Genomic DNA, 13,190 nt, shown 5'->3' with positions numbered 1-13,190 from the left:
AGCTGCGGTTGTTCTACATCTAACCAAACTTCCAGAAGCACTGGAATTTGTTTCCATATAATTGCAGTGAGGGAGGAACAGCTGAAAATTTAAAACAATTGACTTAATACTGCATTTCTGTCCCCTGAATTCTCCAGCCACAGTACATGTATCCCTGACTTGAAGAGGTCTGAAATTCAAGCGCTTCTTAAGAGTCTAAGGGTTTTGCTTTATTCTGTCTGAGGCAGATTATAGGTAGGGGAATTATATTAGACTTCAGTGAGTTTGTGAACCAAGTGACACTGGCCTTCGGTGAAATGCAGAGGAGTGCCAAACAGTGAGGAAGCAATGCTGGGCTGCCCAAACTGGAACTGGCATAGCTGCTGCCGTGCTGAGAACGTGACGTAGAGCACAAATGATTCTCTCAATATATTATATATAGAACTGGAAGGAAACAAATGGAAAACAAAATGCTTTGCCTTGGAATAAAGATGCCCTAATCTCGGCTGCTGCACAATCAATAACTGATGTCTTGTTTTAAACTAAAAGAAATTAAGTTGTGTGAGTTTTGTCCTCATTGTGTATAAACACACACATACATATGGCAAATCAGAACCATTATCCAGAAGACACAATTCCGGCCCAGGAATAGCAGTAACTGTAGGAATCTGAAATTGGATTCTACCCAAGGAGAGAGGGGAGAATCATAAGAGCAAGAGAAACGTCACTGGATTTCACAACACAATGAACATAATGAAAACACAAACACAAGGTTAAAGCACATTTCATTCAATTTCAGTCTTCAAGCAGAAAGAGAGGTGACTTGATCAAGTGGACTGAGAAAGGGAATGGAGCCTTGAGAGCTTATGCTGTCTCTGCCATTGACTCCTTTTTGACCCTGGGCAAGTAACTTAACCTCTTTAGACCAAATTCAGAGAAGATATGTAAACCATATCTGGAATAGGGAGAGAAACACCTATTTTGCTGGGGTGCTGAAAGACTTAGTTATTTAATGTCTGTACTGTGTTTCGAAAAACTATTGTTGTTTATGGGCTTGACCTTGCGACCACTGGAGTCAATGGTGCAGCTTCCATAGACTTCAGTATTGCAGGACTGAGAACAGTAAGCGCTAAGTATCATTCACATAAACATAAATCCCCAAGTGTCACTTGGCCCTGCAAGTCTAGAGTGGCTCTTTCCTGAGGAGACTGTCAGAGAAGGCAACATTTTCAAACTTGGGGGCGTGATGGGGCACATCCCCATCCCAATCAGGAAAAGGCTATTGATGGCCTCTGGGCTGAACCAGTACTGAACAGACATACCTGCAGAGCTTGTTCCATTTGAAGCAAATGAGCTTAAAAGGGAGGCAACCAGGAGAAAAGCTACTTTGCACCAGAGGCAGCTGACTCCTGTAACAGAGCCACTGACAGGAGGGCAACTTGGGAACCTCTGCTGCCCACAAGGACTCATCAGACCACATACATGCTGTCTGAAGCCTGGTGGGTTTGAAGATAAGCCCTGACCTGGGATCAAGCCATAGTCTATCTTCATAAACATGCCAGATCTTTACACACTTTTTTGAAACACTTGGAGACCAAGTGCCCCCATCATAAGAAGGATTTTGACGGGGGCAGAATTTATGAAAATGCCCAAGGTAACCTAAAGAGAGCCCAGCCTATCACAGAGTGCCTAACGTATGGAACCTACATCAGTGGCCTTCATTTCAAGGGGAGCTGCTGCTGTGCAGCCTAAATATGGAAATGGAAGCCCGGGGTGGATTTTCAAATGGGCTAAGTGACTTAGAAGCACAAGGCCCATTGACTTTCAATATGATTTGTGCTCAAGTCATTTAGGTGCTTCTGAAAATCCCACTTCCAAATTTAAGTCCCTATTTTGGGAAATCTTGGGTCATCCACAAAGAAAACCATTGGTCCTATCTAGTCTAATATAGGGAGATATACCTATTTCATAGGACTGGAAGGGACCCTGAAAGGTCATTGAGTCCAGCCCCCTGCCTTCACTAGCAGGACCTCAATGACTCTGGAGCACAAGCCTCAATGAAAGTCAGTTTTTGTTAGTTTTTAAAACTACAGCTCTGACTCTGCACTTGTTTTAACACCCAGAACTCCTACAGAAATCAATAGGATTTGGGGATGCACAAAGGCTGTAGAATCCAGATCCATGTAATATCTCCTAAAAGACACTGCTGCTGGGAAAGCTCTGGGGCCTGGAAGGCTACTGCAGTACTAACCACACATTGTTCTGCCCCTTACAGAGCTCCCTTAGGCAAACACACAATGCACCAACCATTAGCTACACAAGTCTAATGAGATTCAAGACAGTTAACAAAGAGCATATTGAGGAGGCAGTGTCCCATTTAGATGGCAATAGGAAAGAGTCCAACACTTTGAGGAAGAGAGTAAGTCCCAGGCCAAAGATACAACAGAGCGAAGGAAGGACTGCAGGACAGGGTCAAGCAAGGGAAAGAGAGGAAAACAGATGGCAAGGGGATACAAACAACTGGGAAGTGGCAAGGGGTTGGAAATGGGGGCAAAATACATAATTAGAAGCAGCAATCATCCCAAAACCATAAAGGATTTGCACAGGAAAGATAAAAATGCTAACACATGGAATTCAGTTTTTCACACTTGCAGAATATTATCAGCAATAACATGTTTATCCGTGCCGAGTATTTAAAGCAGTAATGAGCAACTCATACCTCACGCACGTAGCCATATGCCTTCAGAAAAAGGTGTTTATGGCTTTATTTCAACATGCAATTTTCTCGATAGAATGCGGTTTCCAGAGAAAACTCACAGAACAATAGCCAATATCAGAAGTGATACAACATCTGCCAGTTCATATCCAGTCACTCTTCAGTTATAAAGGCTTTTGGCAAATGTTAATATTTACATAGTGCCGTCAGCGTGCATGGTGCTGTATGTTAGATGGAGTGTGTAAAACAAAGAACAGATCCATGCCCACAGGAGCTTATTGTTTGCCAGTACAGAAAGTGCAATTCAACACAATGCAAAACCACAAACAAACCACAGAATGGAGAGTGTGTATTACAGACATAACGTGTCTGTATGAGTGTGAGCATGAGCGTGGTTTTGTATATATATCTGCATGTGTATGTGTATAGACATATCTACTTACAAATATACACACAGATGTGTATTACAGACTTTGGTATACAGATGTGTGTATGTATGTACACAAATGCATATTATAGGTGCAGCTGGTAGAGCTGCATATAGTTAAGTCTGTTCGGCACTTCCCATTATAAGGTCCTGTTTTCAATTTCTTATAATTTTTCAGTCTTGAATTATTCAGGCTGAAATTTTCCACGCTGGGTGTCTGCCTTAGGCTGAAATTTTCTGGAAAGTTTCAGGGAAAACAGTTCAGCTGTTTCTCAAAATGAGGTAGAGGTTTTGCCATGATAAAAAAAATTGCTTACCACTGTTTCACTAAGAACTTCTAGTACCCCCATGCTTTGGAGCAGGGGCTTGAAATTTAGCAAGGTGGTTGTACTTTAGGGTGACCAGACAGCAAGTGTGAAAAATCGGGACAGGAGGTGGGGGGTAATAGGAACCTATATAAGAAAAAGACCCAAAAATCAGGACTGTCCCTATAAAATCGGGACATCTGGTCACCCTACTGTCCTTGTGTCAGGAATGTGCCTTTTGCATCCCTGTGAAAATTCACCCAAATGTGTCCAAGCTACGTGCCTCTGAAAAATTGCCATTTGCACATGCTCAGTAGAGACTTCTTAAAGGGTGGCAACTAAATTCTCCAGTGATTCCACCTGCACCAAGCACGCTCCATCCTTCCAGAGTTCCTAAATGCCAAATGAACTGCGTATGCGCCATCCTCATAAAGCAACTGAACATGCTCCAATCTGGCACTCCAGGGGACTGATCATGACTTTCCTTGAAATTGCTGGTCCTGGCTGCCCAGGGCTGCTGAACTCAGAGAAAAACTGTGCTTTCAGTACTCCCCCTGCTGGTTTCCATTGGTTTGAATGAAGAAGGGACAAGGGCTGGATTGAGTTACTTTAGCCTGGTATACAACGACGCGTTTATACCAAATTTAGCAGAGTTAAACAGATTTAACCCTGCACCTGTCCACACAATGAAGCCCTTTATATCGATATACAGGGCTCTTAAAACCGATTTCTGTACTCCTCCTCGACGAGGGGAGTAGCGCTGAAATCGGTATTGCCACGTCGGATTAGGGTTAGTGTGGCCACAATTCGATGGTACTGGCCTCTGGGCAGTATCCCACAGTACACCATTGTGACCACTCTGGAAAGCCATCTGAACTCGGATGCACTGGCCAGGTAGACAGGAAAAGCCCCGCAAACTTTTGAATTTCATTTCCTGTTTGGCCAGTGTGGAGAGCTCCCAGCACAGGTGACCACGCAGAGCTCATCAGCACAGGTAACAATGCAGTCTCCTGAGAATCGAAAAAGAGCTCCAGCATGGACCACACGGGAAGTACTGGATCTGATCGCTATATGGGGAGAGGATTCCATGCTAACAGAACTCCGTTCCAAAAGACGAAAAGAAAAAACATTTGAAAAAATTTCCAAGGCCATGATGCAGAGAGGCCACACCAAGGACTCAGTGCAGTGCCGTGTGAAAGTTAAGGAGCTCAGACAAGCCTACCAGAAAACCAAAGAAGCAAACGGAAGGTCCTGGGAGGCTGCGGGAGATTTCCAGGGTGAGAAAAACTCCTTGGGCTGGGGGAACGTGCTGTGTTGCTCTCTCGCCGAGCTCATCCTCTCTTCTTCCTCATCTTCCCGTCCGCCAGAATCCTCGCCATGGCTGAGATTCCACTCCCCAGAATCACGGACAGTGGTGGGTATGGTGGTGGACCCCCTAGATTTGCAATGGAGCTCAGCGTAGGAGCGCGTGTTTTTGGCCTGCCCCACCCTAGACGGAATTACTCTCCAGCCTCCCAAGCCACTATCCCAGACAATGAAGCCATGAAGGGACCTTGGTGAGTGTACCTTTGTAAATATAAAACATGGTTTAAAAGCAAGCGTTTTTTTAATGTTTAATTTGCCCTGAGGACTTGGGATGCATTCGGGGCCAGTACAGTTATTGGAAAAGTCTGTTAACATGTCTGGGGATGGGAGCAGAATCCTCCAGGGACATCTCATGAAGCTCTCCTGAAGGTACTCCAAAGCCTTTGCAGAAGGTTCTGGGCAGGGCAGCCTTATTGACCCCCCCCGTCCTCCATGGTAGGACACTTGACCACCCATGCATGTAGCAAGTAATCTGGTATCATTGCATGACAAAGCTAGCTGCATATGGTCCGGTGTTTGCTGGCATTCAAGCAACATCCGTTCTTATCTCGCTGTGTGTATCCTCAGGAGAGTGATATCGTTCATGGTACCTGGTTGAAATTCAGGAATTTAATTAAGGGACAGAGATGGCCATCCTACTGGGCTGTTTTGCCTGTTGCTTAAAAGAAATCCTTCCTTGCAGGTAGCCAAGCAGGGGGAAGGGGGGCGTGATTGGCGCTGAGCTTTTTTGCGTTTCGCTAGCAGGGATCTTCCCTGCTACCAGCCAATGGTGGGAGGGAAAGGGGGTGTTTAGCATGATCTTCATGATATCCAGCACGCCGGTGGGGGGACGGGTAAAGCGATCATTCCCAGAGACTGGATGGATGGGGGTGGTTTCTGCTGCTGCATGTTAACAGGAAAGAAGCAGCCACTGAACCGGGCTTTGCTTGGTATTATTGGGAAAGGAGGGCACTGTGTATATGAAGGGCTGACAGAAGCCAAAAGACAATGGCTTACTTACGCATGCAAGCTGGGGCATGGCAAGCAATCAGGAAATTCTGCTGCCCAGTACCTGTTTTTTGTTTTTTTGCTGTGATTGTTTTTTTTTTTCTCCTTTGAACACAGAGTCAAAAGGCCTTGACAATGTCTAGATCACATATTAGATGCACAATGCGACAACTATGTAGTGAAATCACATGTGCAATGTAAGGTAGCAAGAAGATGTCTTCGTTTCACCGTGAAAGAGTATAAGCATTGTTCTGTAAAATGTATCTTTTAAATACTTTCTCCTCCCTTTTTCCCTCTCTATGCAGCTGCAAATTTTTCAAGGCCTCCCTACTCCATTGAGGGCTTACTCTCAGATAAGGCGGCGGAAAAACAAAGACGCAAGACGAAATGTTCTTCTTTGGGAAATCATGCAAGAAGTGACTGGATCCGCAATGAAAGAGCTCATCTGAATGAGTGGAAGGATTGTATTCAAAATTACAGGAAAGAATGTTTCCCAGTGAACGTGAGGACAGGAAAAGAACGCCGATGATGAGAAGGTGGCAGCAAGGAAATCAGCGGAGGATGACGCAACGTGTGGGCTGCTGGTGAGTCAACTGGACATGCTCTGGCATCTGGTGGACTTTTCAGGAACAGCAGCAGGATCTCAGAGTGCTGCCTGTGGCAAGAGCCCCTGTATACACCCTCACCCCACAGCCATATCCTCTCACCCACTAACATGTGTGATAGAATGCAATGGGAGAGAGGCTTCCGTGCACACGCGCCCCTCACCCCCCATGGACTGCCACACAAGGCTGTCATTATTTTGAAATTTTTTAGTGGTCTTGTTCCTTCCCACGTCTATCTCCTCCAATACCAACCCAGGCTTACTTGGGCACTTCTCTTCCTTTATAATGAACTTTTTATATTAAGAAACATGAATTTTTAAACGTAGTGACGTTATGTCTTAAGCAGCTGTAATGAGGGGGAGGGTGGGTGCTTCGGGAATGAGTCAAATGGGGGAGTGCATCAAGGGAAACAAACACAACAGTACATTCGTTTCCTCTTGTGCCTCGTGATGAACACTCGTTCTCAAAGCTTTCTATGTGCACTGAGCTTCCTGTGTGGACCTCTCTAATCGGGGTCGGGCTAGACGCGTAAATCAGCGGCCAGGTGATTTGCCGTTCAGGGCCTATGGCTATACCACTACCCATAAGGTTCTCTCTTTCTCTAAGACAGAGAATTGTGGGCATACAGCCAAGCAGCATAACAAGGGAATGGTTTGGGCTGAGGTATGAGGAGTCAGTAATGAGGGCGCCTTAAGCATGCGCCAATTATAAAGGGAAAATGCATTCATTCTACACATCCCGCCTTGCTCAGCTGTATTTGACACTTTGACTGTCCAGGCTGCCTGTGTATGGCTTCATGAGCCATGGCATAAAGGGGTAGGCTGGGTCACCCAGGATAACTACAGGCATTTCAACATCCCCAACGGTTATTTTCTGGTCTGGGAAGTAATTCCCTTGCTGGAGCCGTTTAAACAGAGTAGTGTGCCTGAAGACAAGAGCATCATGAACCCTTCCTGGCCATCCCACGTGGATATTGGTGAAATGTCCCTTGTGATACACCAGTGCTTGCAGAACCATTGAAAAGTACCCCTAGCGGTTTACATACTGGGTGCCCTGGTGCTCCGGTGCCAAGATAGGGATATGGGTTCCATCTATTGCCTCACCACAGTTAGGGAATCCCATTGCAGGAAAGCCATCCACTATGACCTGCACATTTCCCAGAGTCAAATTCTTTTTGTAGCAACAGCTTAATGATTGCTTTGGCTACTTGCATCACAGGAGCCCCCACAGTAGATTTTCCAACTCCAAATTGATTCGTGACTGACTGGTAGCTGTCTGGCGTTGCAAGCTTCCAGAGGGCTATTGCCACTTGCTTCTCCACTGTGAGGGCTGCTCTCATCTTGGTATTCTGGGGTTTCAGGGCAGGGGAAAGCAAGTCACAAAGTTCCATGAAAGTGTCCTTATGCATGCGAAAGTTTCGCACCCACTGGGAATCGTCCCAAACCTGCAAAACTATGCGGTCCCAGCAGTCTGTGCTTGTTTCCCGGGCCCAAAATTGGCGTTCAATGGCTAGAACCTGCCCCATTACCAGCAGGAACTCCAAAGCGCAGGGGCCCACAGTTTGAGAGAATTCTGTGTTCGTGTCCTCATCACTCTCGTCGCCGTGCTGCCGTACCCGCTGCCTCCTCGCTTGGTTTTGCGGGTCCTGGTTCAGTATAGACTGCACAAGAATGCGCGAGGTGTTTACAACATCCATGATTGCTGTCTTGAGCTGAGCAGGGTCCATGCTTGCTGTACTATGGCGTTTGCACCGTTCACCCAGGAAAAACGGTGCGAAATGGTTGTCTGCTGCTTTCACGGACGGAGGGGTGAGGCTGTACCCAGAACCACCCGCGACAATGTTTTTGCCCCATCAGGCACTGGGATCTCAACCCAGAATTCCAAGGGGCGAGGGAGACTGCGGGAACTATGGGATAGCTATGGGATAGCTACCCACAGAGCAATGCTCTGGAAATCAACACTAGCCTCGGTACATGGATGCACACCACTGAATTAATGTGATTAGTGTGGCCACGTGCACTCAACTTTATACAATCTGTTTTTAAAAAACGGTTTATGTAAAATCAGTATAATTCAATAGTGTTAGCCTTTGTTAGCTCAAATGGTAGATATCTGCGCTGTGGATCTAATGGCTCCACTCAAATGAAGACCCATGTGAGTGTCAATATGATTCCATACTGTTTTTTCAGTTTGCTTTTTTAAAAGCTGAGAAAATTACACACAATAAAATTACATGAAAAGAACATTAAGACAGCAAAGGCAAGGACTCTTATGGTATGTATACTCATAAAGACAGTAGTAGACCTATCTAAATTTTCTGATTTTTTAAAAATTTTGATAAAAAATTAAGATAAATTTTGAATTTTTTCATGAAAATGTGACACATTTCTAATCAGCTCTAATTATTATTATTTTTTCATTTGGTGCTCATTTGGCTCTGTAGTAGACACAAACAGAAAGACTCATGTGTAAGTCTCGGCAGAATAATGGCCTAAAAGACTGACATAGAGCAGAGAGGATGGACCAGGAAATCTAGAGGAAGGTAATTTTCTTTTTTTAATTACGATCTCACAACATGTGGACAATGTGCAACAAGCAAGATCAAATTTTTCTCACTTGGAGCTGTCAGTATTCAGCCCCTCTGAAATCACCCACTTTTATTTAGGTGTGAAAATAAGAGATTTAAGTCCTCAGTTTAGGAAAGTACTCAATGCTTACTCAAACCCATTCCTAGTCAGGTCAGCACTGAAGCACGTACTTTTTAAGCACATGCTTAAGTCAATGTGATTTATGCACGTACTTAAGTGCTGTCCTGAACAAGAATGCTTTCTTACATTGGCAACTCCAAGTCTGAAAATGTTGGTCTGAGTTTTTCAGAGGGAACTGAACAAGGAGAGCATGGTGGTTTTGTGAACCACAACTCAGAGGTCATTCCATGCATAAGGCACAGTATGTATTGGACACATGTTTATCAAGAGATGTATTTTGGCCATCAAAGTTTAGAAGTCCTATTAAATAAAATGGTCCTCCCTCCCCCGGCAGAGCAAGAATATGAAGTTGCTCTTTATTTTAAATTGGCAAAAGATCTTCAGATGCAAGAAGGAAACTGGTTCAGATGAACCCAGAGGAGCGCAATTCACAGTAAAGTAACTGAAAGTCTATAGTTAAGAGGGAAATCATCCAGAGATATCAATTCCAGTGGGCAACAAATATTTGCAGGCAGAGTTTGCCTGGTCTGTTAGATTACTTTCTAAATTAACCAGCAATACATTCAGAGTGCTGCAGTTTATGGTTATAGATGAGAAAAAGCCCTGAAAATATTTCCCTCTTTGCCCCTCTCCCCTTTTCACTGCTTCTTAAATGCTTCTTACTGCTGTGCCAAATATTGGCCTAATTATCACAGTGCAGTTATTTCCCTGAGCTGTAATAAAACAGTGAAATATCCAGAGTTCTTGGGAGGTCTCCTTGGCAGTGGGCAGTGTGGGAGTCCAGTGTTCTCAAGTTCAGAAGGTACGCACTCTTGGGGGCTGACATAGTACATTTTACAGACCTCCCTGTGCTGCAGCGGCTCCACACAAATGCTCAGACATGCTTTGTCTGGCTTTCATTGTTTCTGTGTCTGTCAAAAAAAATCAGACCCCACATCTCAAACGTGCAAACTCTCCCGCCCAGAGAGAGGCAGCTTGCAAACTCAAATGATTGAAAAAAAAAAAAGAAAAAAAAAAGCTGTAGCATTCTTATCACACATTTGCCAGGGCCTTTCTGAACTTCTGCTTTCCAGGACAGGTGATATGGAGGAGTAAAGCTCATCTGGCAACAATCAGCCTGAACTCTGTTTGAGCCTGCCTGCCATCCTTACTCACGCTAGAGGTGCTACTGAATTCAGTGATGCTGCAGCTGCAAGCAACGGTCATAGGGGCAGGCCTTAAGTCTTTATTGATTTTAATACCCTGGGTCAAAAGTCCTCCACAACAGCTTCACACAAGCGCAACCCTACATCATCCCCTTTCAAGGCTCAATATTCAGTTGCATCCTAATTTTGAGTTCACAAAAGGTGAACTTCATCCCTGTCTGTGGCTCACTTGAATTCCATTTAAGCTATTGTGGAGGCTAACATGGGACTGAAGTGGTGCATAATGGATGAACACTTCTCCATGTTTTATGTTATTGTGGTGTAGTTTGGGATAACTTTTAAAATCAATACAAGCAGTGAGAAAGGAAGGAAGATATAAAGGAGCTAATACTTCTGAAGTTGTGGGGCTAGATCCTAATTTCACTGAAGTCTGTGGAAAATATATGTAGCGATAATTGCTGCTCGGGAGGAAACTGTTAATATTAGTTAATCCTGTTTTATCCACAACCTCTTTCGCCTTTCCTGTATCAACTGTACTTTTCCTGGTTGTTATGCTCCTGATTCCCAGCTGCCTAACATTCCTGGTCAATTTCATACTGTGGGAATTCCAAGGTTATGATTGGGCGAACATCTAGGATTACACAGATCATATACAATGGATTCAGAAACTCCTTACACTGATCTATAGCAAAGACCCCAGAAAATACTCCTGATGTCTAGGTCTTAATAAGAAGCAGGCATGAAATACTGCCCCCATTGAAGTCAGTGGCAACATTCTCATTGATTTCAAAGGGGCCCGTATTTTACCCCAGCTCGGATCTAACAAGAATCTCTCCCTAAACCTTTGTCCAAACACTCTAATGAACTTTTGAGGCTAAAAATGTTTGCTTTTCATTATTATTTTCAAACACCTCTGGACTTCCATGGTCTGGAAGTGGAAGCTGTGAAACATAAGACAGCGATTCCTTGTATGAATGGAGCCAGAAAGTAGGAGGAAATTTTAAAAGAAAGCTGTTCTTGTGAGTTTTGCAGACTCAAAAAGTTCGGCAAAGGTGCTGGTTAAAATCTGTAAAGCCCTATGTGGTCTGGCAACCAGTTACTTCCTTAGGCCTGTATTCCTATGTCCTGCTGTGAGATTCATGAACCACAGTGTTGCTGTCCTGCCAGGCAACAGACTGACTAGCCACTGTGTCACTCTTGCTACCAGTGACAGGGGTAGAAGGATCTAATACAAGTGGCAGAGTTGATCTGGCTTAGCCTACGACTGGGTCTGGTGATCTTCAGGGCAGGATATAAGATGAACATTTTTGATCAAGCTTTTCAGTGATCCGCAGACCATTTTTGCGGCAGGCTCTGCAGATTTTAATGAATTTTGGTTATTTTTAGATTAATGTAAAAGACTGAGGCAAAGAGCACCATTAATCAATCAATACATTAAACAAATAGCCTCTCTTTGGAGAAGCATCCAAACTGAGTCATAGCTTGAAATTTGCCCATTAGTGATTCAAATCTGTTCTAGCATTAATAAGAAGGTTGCTGGAAATGAAGGAGGTTCAGTGTGCTCAGCTAAAATCTAGTGAGGGTCTGAATGGACTTTTCAATGAGAGAAAATACATAATGAGAAGGATGGCTAGTGGTGGTGATAGCACTTCAATCCTAATGATAATTGCAACAACAGTCGCTGTAATATACTCCTCAGACATGACTGGTGATGTAACCCTAACTCAGTACTGGTCTGTCTGCTTCTCAGACAATGGCGGCCCAGATTACCAGCTTCCAGTTCTTCAAGGTCAGAGGTCATGCCTGCACTCCTCAGCGTAAACTACTGCCTTCTACATGGAATGCCTGTTTGGTGAACCCGTGACACTATTTCTTACTGCACGTGTCTCATGCAGCTCCTTTCCGAGCAAATAATGCCAGGAATACAGTACAAGCACACATTTTTAAAGATGGCTATTAGGCCACTATTAGTCAGACACTGCATTAATTGTTGCATAAAAAGCCTGATCTCATGAAATAAGACTTTTTCACAGTTTTCTGGACCGGATGATTCAGATGACAAGGACTTCAATGAAGCAGAATGTCTGCTCCCTTTCCACATGCCTCAGGCTCTGTGGTCTCCAGTGATCTGCACCCAATTTGGATAAGCAAATATCTGACAGGAAACATTTTTGAGAAAATATATTTTTCTCCTCTGCATGCCCCTCTAGTTTTCTTAAAAGGGAAAAAAAGTTGCAGGAAATAAAAGAGGATGTCTGGGGTTTAGATTATGCACTTGAGTTGAAATGGCTGATCCCACCTTAAAACCAGCACACCAGTCTTGCTCTGGAATACCTTCTAATTTAGTGTCAGAAGATTAATTATCAACAAATTGCAAAATCAGGGATGGAAGAGGCAGATTAGGTCACCACGTCCACCCTCCACTTGCCAATACACTGTTCTTCCCTGCAATGTATTTCCCTGGACTTCACTCAGTATTGGAAACACTGTCGAAAAAAGTAGTAAATCATTTATCTCTAGCTTCATGCAAAGCAAAACCTGGTCTAACTGGAATATTATTGAACAGGTGGGTGACTTATCAAATGCTATATTTACTACTCTGCTCCACCCTCTGAATCATCCATGAGATACACTAGGACAACTCCAGGCTTCAACTCCAGTGGATTTAATTGCTAACTACATCTCTTTGAAATGCTCTAACAAGTGAAACTAGGGTCATGGCTTATACCATTGGCCAAGAGTATCTGTGCCTGTCATGGGCCTGTTTCAGCCTGGCCACATATGACTGCATCTTTTAGCACAAGAGTCCTCAAGAGCACTATCTTCAACTCTTCTGAGCTCCCTGGGCTGCGTTACCTCTGTCTATAACTGTAAAACACAAGAGGATTCCTACTGCAGGAATTCTACCAGGACCACATAGGCAGAGGAATTTTGTTTGGCAGAACCAGAGCTC

General features: G+C 44.1%; 1 protein-coding gene across 3 annotated transcripts in view; it reads right to left on the bottom strand.

Annotated features, from left to right (window-relative positions):
* Positions 1–13,190, bottom strand: part of SH3PXD2A (SH3 and PX domains 2A) — a 395,650-nt gene that overhangs the window by 210,691 nt on the left and 171,769 nt on the right. The gene's annotated exons all lie outside the window — the stretch shown is intronic.

Source organism: Chelonoidis abingdonii, chromosome 16 (assembly GCF_003597395.2).
Source record: "Chelonoidis abingdonii isolate Lonesome George chromosome 16, CheloAbing_2.0, whole genome shotgun sequence".
In the NCBI taxonomy this organism is placed as follows: domain Eukaryota; kingdom Metazoa; phylum Chordata; order Testudines; family Testudinidae; genus Chelonoidis; species Chelonoidis abingdonii.
This window is presented reverse-complemented; position numbering and strand designations above follow the sequence as displayed.